Genomic DNA, 6,259 nt, shown 5'->3' on the forward strand with positions numbered 1-6,259 from the left:
ATATCTGAGTGCAACGGTATTCCTGAGCCTCCACCCAGGACTTGCATGACTGACAGTTGTGAAAACTGAGAGGAAGCTACTGACATGATGAAGGAAGCCCTGAACACCAACTGAGATGGTGTTGCTTCCCTCAACACCAGTGGCATAACGGCAGTAAGTACTGAGTGCCTTCAAGCAATATTGCCACCTACTGAATTGACCATATCTTTAATTTTATTGCAAAATTCAAGACGACTGTCAAAATCTTCAAATTCTTCATAATTACTAACTTGCTGAAATAGTGAAGAAATTTTATTTTAACTCCCGCCTGCTTCTGGCATCTCCAAGCCTGAATGCTTGAACCCACTGTGAACAAAACAGTTCTGAATTGCTGCACACACAGAAAATGCTGGGGCAGCATCTGGGATTTCCAGCATCTGCAGATTTTCTCTTATTTGTGACTGAATTGTCGTTCTGCTTATTTCTCACCAACTATTAGTGATAAAAATCTCTGTCTTTTGAACAGCAACACACACAACTGATGCTATTTAAAAACTGTTCACTTGAAGAATGGTGTTGCGTCTTAGGGCCATTCAAGCAAACGCAATGGACGTTCATTAGAAATTGTTCGGCAACAGCCTCCTGCCCCAATTAACTGGCATAGTGTCCCAAATAATTGAAGGGATCCCTGGCTATTTTGTCCATTAGATTTTGTTCTTTAAGAGTTGTCCCAAATAAGTGGCTGCCCTGATTAACAGATGGCCCAATTAACTGGAATCCACTGTATTCCCATTAAGACCACTACAGCTAAAATCCACAGTCACAGCTATGGGTATTGCACTAAGCAACATCATTTTAAAATGTTTAAAAACTCTATTGATCCTCAAAATTGTTGGACCCCAGACGGCAGACTCAGATCACGAGTGTAGTTCCCCTTTAAGAAAATAGAAGCGGGGAAGATGTGCTAGTCTGCAGGAAGGATTGAAACACAGAGGCCTTAGACCCCTAGTCCTGATTATCCTGCTGGTGAATGTGCACAGACATCCCACCTCTCCCAGAAGTTCTGGGAGTCTCCCGCATATTAACAGTGGCTCCCTGATGCCCGCAAATTATGTACAATATCCCGGAAATCAATTTTTTTGAGAGCGAGCGAGAGAGTGCGATGGCAAGAGAGAGAGAGCGCGTGCCATGGCAGAGTGTTCCAAAAAAAGAAAATATAAAAGGTACGTCACCCCAGACTACCCTAAAGTGTACTCCTGCCTAATGGGGGTCAAAAATAATGACAATGTTGCTCGCTGCACTGTTTGCAACAGTGACTTTTCTATTGGCCATGGTGGCTTAAGACTGTAAAAGACATGTTGAGATGAGTTTAACACCAGGTGTCATTCGTTCATTAGCATAGCTAATGTTATTTAAACTAGCTGGCTAGCTGCTAAGGACCTACTCTATTGCAGACATCCCACCTCTCCCGGAAGTTCCGGGAGTCTCCTGCAAATTGATGGTGCTACCTTCCTGAAATGAGTTTTTGCAGGGTGGGATGTCTGATGTACAGTCTCTGGAAAATAACATTTAAGATCTCAGAACAAGATTACAGTACAAGAGTAACTCCTATGTACGTTGCTTCTTGGAAACATGGCTCACTGCTGTCATTTCACACAGAGAAATGCAGCCCAATGGCTTCACCGTTCTTTGCAAAAACAGGTCAGCTGAGCCTATTAAGGGCAGAGAGCTGGAGTATGCTTCATGATTAACTCATCATGGTGCACAGACATAATGGTTCTATCTATGTCTTGCTCACCGGACCTGGAACATCTAACAGTCGAGTGTCATCCATTTTTTTTTCTGCCCAGTGAGGTTTCTGCCATCATCCTGGTAGTGGTGTACATACCACCTCAGGGCAATGTCAAGCAAGCACTGTGGAGCTCAGCACCATGATCGGCAGTCACAGAACAGTGGACCTTGAAGCCTTCCCTGTTATTGTGGGGGATTTCAACAAGGCCAGCTTGAAGAGGTTTCTGAACAATTTTAAGAGACAATGTTAAGGGAGCTTAGAAAAATAGAGGGCTATGCGGTAGGGAAATACTAGGCAGTTTCTAGAGTAGGTTACATGGTTGGCACAACATTGTGAGCCAAAGGGCCTGTAATGTGTTGTAGATTTCTATCTTCTATGTTCAATTACCACCAACATATCACCTGTTGAACCAGAGGGCCAACACAGTTGACTACTGTTATACCACCATCAAGAACACTTACTGTGCCCACATTTTCGAAAGTCCGATCACCTGGCTGTGCCTCGACTCCTGGCATATAGGCAGCCACTAAAGACCACAGCATCAGTGGTGAGGATCAAGAAGTTATGGTCAAGTGAGGTGGATGATTGCTCACGGGACTGCTTTCAGTCAGCAGACTGGACGATATTCAGGAATTCATCTTTGGATCTGAATAAATACGTCACAGCTGTCACCGAATTCATCTAGACCTGTGTGTATCTTTCATGAGGGTGAACCCTCACAAGGCATCAGGGCCTGATGGTGTACCTGGGAGGGCACTGAGAAGCTGTGCTAACCAACTGGTGGAGTGTCCAGGGACATCTTCAATCTCTCACTCCTGCAGTTGGAGGTTACCACCTGTTTCAAAGGGGTAACAAAAATACCAGTGTCCAAAAGGAGCAGGGTGAGCTGCCTCAACAACTATCACCCAGTGGCTCTCACGTCTACTGTGACGCAGTACTTTGAGGGGTTGGTCATGGCCAGAATCAGCTTCTGCCTCAGCAAGGTCCTGAGCACGCTGCAATGTGCTAACACTGCAATAGGTTTACTGTGGATGCACTCGATTCAGCCTTTGATCATCTGAACAACAGCAATACCTATATCAGGTTGCTGTTTATTGATTACAGCTCAGTGTTCAACAGCATTATACCCTCAAGACTAATCATAAAACTGCAAAACTTGGGTGTCTGTACCTTCTCCTGCAACTGGATCCCTGACTTCCTAATTGGGAGACCACAGTCAGTGTAGACTGGAAATAACAACTCCTCCTCACTGACAATCTACACTGGCTCAGCTCAAAAATCTATACTTAGCTCACTGCTCTACTTTCTCTGCACCCATACTATCTGGTGAGGTTCAGCTCAAACACATTCTATAGATCTGCTGATGACTCACCTATTGTTGGCAGAATCTCAAATGGTTACGAGGAGGCATACATCAATGAGATGGATCAACTGGTTGAGTGATGTTGAAACAACAACCTTGAACTCAACGTTAGTAAGACCAAGGAATTGATTGTGGACTTCAGGAAGGGGAAGTCGAGGGAATACACTTCAGTCCTTGTCAAGAGATCAGCAGTGGAAAGGGTGAGCAGTATCAGGTTCCTGGGTGTCAAAGATTATTGACGAAATGAAGCTCCAAACTTATCAATAAAACTTTCTCCTTCCAATTGTTTTGAAATGGTGTTCTTTGTCCATGCAGAATACACATGTCGCATTCTCCGCTGGTGGGTGACAGTGACACAACTGCTCACTGCTCCAGGGTCAACATGCTTGAGCCAATGGATGAATTTTATCAAGGGAGCTGCAGAAATATTACTAATGCAGTAAATCTGCAAATAGGCTCTTTGTTTTGATTCTAAAACCATACAGGCACTACGGCAAACTTTGAGCCTTTTGTAGAATAGATTGTTAATGCTCCATGAAGCCTTTTCAGACATTGGAAGCAACACCTTCAATGAAAAGAGTTCAGAGAGACTCTATTATAATTCATGTTCTCTGTACTGATTTAAGGTGACAGCTGCTTTCAATGCAGGGCTTTGACAGTTGAGGCCATTTTCAATACCTCAGATTTTGTGTGAAGCTGTTTTGCTTGCACAGATAACCAATTAAATTTTGTTTCCACTTATCTTCAAAATTTTTATAAAATATTGTGTTAAGCCTTCTGCAACAAATAAATGACTTGCTAATTCCTTTCATTTCGAACCTGATTACTTTTGTAAGAGTCGACACAGATCATTGAAACTATATCGTAAATGTATTATTCATCCAAATTTTTATTACTGAATCACTCACATTTCCCAGCTCCTCGTTTTGATTATAGTCAAAGTTGTTAAAAATGGCATTATCAGAATTAATTGTTCTTCAACTTCTGAGTTTTGCTATCAATCTATTTTCTCAAATGGGGATAAAATTTCAGTAGTCTCCATAGCAACAGTGGAGAAGAGCTGTGTATAATAATTGCATTTTTTCTGACACCTTACATACTGAAATGTGCGTGGTCAAACTTTAAAAAGCCAGATGGCAACAATATACCAGTGGAGGTGAGGTAAGAACAAATATGATTTATAATCTATAGTTTGTACCACAGAAACAATTAATGGGATTTATTTTCACCTATCTTCCAATTTTCTCTCTTCTGCTGTGAACAGTACTCAGTGTGGTTCAGTCATCCTCGTTACTTCATCCATTCTCCACTCAGTGTGCTGTTTATCCACTGCTGGGAACTGGAATTAACATTGGAATTGGGTTATTATTCTCACATGTACTTAGGTACTGTGAAAAGCCCATCTTGCACACTATCCATACAGATCAGTTCATTACACAATACATGCTAAAATAACAGAGTGCAGAATCAAGTGCCACAGGAGCAAAGAAAGTGAAGTGCAGGCAGACAAGGTGCAAGATCACAATGAGATATATTGTGAGATCAAGAGTCCATCTTATTGTACCAGGGAACTGTTCAATAGTTTTATAACATAAGGGTATAAGCTCTCTGCGTCTAGTGGTGGTACGTGCTATCAAGCTTTTGTTTCTTCTACTTGATGGGAGAGGGGAGAAAAGGGAATGTTTGGGGTGAGTGAGGTCTTTTATTAGAGCCCATGGAGAAAGGGTGGTTTCCCCTGATATCAGACATCCCACCTCTCCCGGAAGTTCCGGGAGTCTCCCACATATTGATAGTGGCTCCCTGATGCCAGAAATTATACACAACATCCCGCAAATTGATTTTTTTTGAGAGGGAGAGGGACAGCGAGAGTGAGCATCCTGATTGGTCTCTCTTCGTGCTAAGTAGACCTATCAGTTTTCTTTGTAGGCGGGCTTTACAGTCGACCTCAAAAATAATGACAGTGTTACTCGCTGCACTGTTTGCAACAGTGACTTTTCTATTGCCCACGGTGGGTTAAAATGTTAAAGACATGTTGAGGTGAGTTTAACAGGTGTCATTCATTCATTAGCGTAGCTAACGTTATTTAAACTAGCTGGCTAGCTGCTAAGGAACTACTCTATTGATGTCCTACGTGATGGCGCCAAACTCCCCGTAGACTTGCTTAAAGTTGTAACAGAATAAACATGATAATATAAGTACATATTTTAATGTCACATTTTCTGCACATACCCTACTTAGTTTACAGATTAGACAAAATCACTAAACAAAGCATTACATACACCCTTGGAGGTCAATCGGGGGAGGGGGGGAGATGATATGGGGTTTTGGGGGGGCGGGGGTGCTACCTCCCTGAAATGAGTTTTTGCAGGATGGGATGTCTGTGATATGTTGAGCTGTGTTCACAACTCTAGTTTCTTGCACTCATGTACAGAGCAGTGCATGATACATCCGGAAGGGATGCTTTCTACAGTGTATGGGAATAATCCTGGCAAGCTTTGGATCCATTCTTTACCATTTATATTTGCTCACAGCGGTAATTAGATGGTAGTGGCTAGCCCAAGAAATACCACTTGCACCCCTTCAGCTTGGATGAGCTAACCAAGACAGGACAGTGATTATAATTGGGGAAAACCTTTCCTAAGCCTTCTGTAATTTGGTGCTGTGAAGGGGTGTGCATGGGTGGTGAGTTAATACAGTGGTCACTAAAACCAATGGAGGGAAAATTGCAGTCGGTTCTTTGGAACAGCCTTCCTATAAAATCAGACGCTGCCAAGAAAATCCAACTTCACAGGTCCTCAGAGATATTAAGAGAAAAAGGATAGCAAGGGACAAAATTAGTCCTCTTAAAGATCAGTAGAGTCATCTGTGCATGGATCCAAAGAGATGGGGAGATCTTAAATGGATTTTGTGTATCTCTGTTTACTCTAGGGACTGATACAGAGCCTATAGAACTAGGGCAAAACAGTAGTGAGGTCATGGACTGAATATGGTTTACAAAAGAGGAGGTGCTTGCTGTTTTGATAAATCCCCTGGGCTTGACTAGGTGTTCAGAAATAGCAGGGGCCCTAGCAGAGGTATTTAAAATGTCCTTAGCCACAGTTGAGGTGCCAGAAGATTGGAACATA

At 42.6% G+C, this 6,259-nt stretch overlaps 1 protein-coding gene across 2 annotated transcripts in view; it reads right to left on the bottom strand.

Moving 5' to 3' along the window:
• LOC140186186 (dual specificity testis-specific protein kinase 2-like) overlaps window positions 1-4,418 on the bottom strand; it is a 120,175-nt gene extending 115,757 nt beyond the window's left edge. The window contains exon 1 of one of the 2 annotated variants that reach the window (XM_072240132.1): window positions 4,364-4,418. The gene's annotated coding sequence lies outside the window, so the exon portion shown is untranslated. The remainder of the gene's footprint in view (window positions 1-4,363) is intronic. The other variant, XM_072240130.1, reaches the window with a different exon arrangement.
• Between the last annotated feature and the right edge of the window lie 1,841 nt (window positions 4,419-6,259).

The sequence above is a fragment of the Mobula birostris genome, chromosome 22 (assembly GCF_030028105.1).
Source record: "Mobula birostris isolate sMobBir1 chromosome 22, sMobBir1.hap1, whole genome shotgun sequence".
Lineage (NCBI taxonomy): Eukaryota > Metazoa > Chordata > Chondrichthyes > Myliobatiformes > Myliobatidae > Mobula > Mobula birostris.